Here is a 1,434-nt window from a genome sequence, read left to right as displayed (position 1 = left end):
GCCTGCCCGTCCGGAGCCTGTGCTCCGCAACGGGAGAGGCCACAACAGAGGGAGGCCCGCATACCACAAAAAAAAAAAAAAAAAAAAAAAAAAAATTATGGTGCTAAATATAACTTCTCAGAGTGAAGGAATGCATGGAGGAAGAAAGGATTAAAATACTGAAACCCAGAGGAGGGTCGTTTGTAGAATCCAACTAGAAATCCACAACCATTCTTTATTATATGAATTTACCAGAATGATTCCTTCAGGAATTTTTCCCATAAGAGAGAGTGGAGGAGAAAGCCCGTGGAAATCCTCACATCACACAACATACACTTTTTTAAAGAAAGTGGTATTCCTCAAGTAGAAGGAAGGCAGATCCATGAATGGTATGGTTAATATCATGGACAGACTATAGCTAAAACTGAACCTGCTGCTTCGTACCGCAGGATGATAGGCTGCAGCCTGGGTAAACAACACAACCAATGAAACACCTGTACCAAATGGCACCAATACCAAAAGCTCGAGATTTTTTAGAGGAGGGTAGAAAAAGTGTCAAGTGAGAAGTAAGAAGAATATAAACTGTGTGTTACAGAAATGGAGTGTTTCCGTCCCTGGAACACAAGTTAATTGTGAAGAATAGAGAGCTCTGGCCTAAGAGTACTTCACTGGATGAAAGTGAGGAAGTTTGGGGGAGGCTAGGGTGAGGAATCTAAGCTGTAGCTTTCTGAAACCTACATGGCTTTGGACCAAATCCATTTCCTGATGCCCCAAGGATTTCTGAATTTTTTTCTGGTGAGATTTCCAGGAAGCAGTCCACCCTGGTCCCCATGCTAAGAAGATCTACAATTTTAATACCTTTAAGAAGAAGGCCAACACCTCACCTTACAGTTCTTCAATGACTTTGTCTCACCCACGAAGAGAGGGTCTCTGACTCTACATGTCCCTTCAGCCACTGTCTCTATTCCCTGAAGTGAGATTGCTGGATATGATAATTCTATTTTTATTTTTCTGAGGAGCCCCCATACTGTTTTCCACAGTGACTGCAACAGATTACTTTCCCACCAAAAGTGCTTAAGGGTTCCCTTGTCTCCAAATCCTCACCAACACTTATCTCTTATCTTTTTTTTTCTGTCTTTTTGATGATAGCTATTCTAACAACGTGAGATGATATCTCATTGTGATGATTTCCTGATGATTAGTGACGTTGAGCATCTTTTCATGTACCTGTTGGTTATTTGTATGTCTTTTTCTGGAAAAATGTCTATTCAGGTTCTCTAACTCGTTTTTTTTTTTTTTGGTTTTGTTTGGTTTTTTTTTTTTTGGCTATGCTGGGTCTTCCTTGCTGCGCACAGGCTTTCTCCAGTTGTGGTGAGCGGGAGCTACTCTTCGTTGCGGTGCGCGGGCTTCCCATTGTGGTGGCTTCTCTTGTTGCGGAGCACAGGCTCTAGGTGC

Source organism: Physeter macrocephalus, chromosome 6, assembly GCF_002837175.3.
Source record: "Physeter macrocephalus isolate SW-GA chromosome 6, ASM283717v5, whole genome shotgun sequence".
Lineage (NCBI taxonomy): Eukaryota > Metazoa > Chordata > Mammalia > Artiodactyla > Physeteridae > Physeter > Physeter macrocephalus.
Note: the sequence above shows the minus strand (reverse complement) of the source record.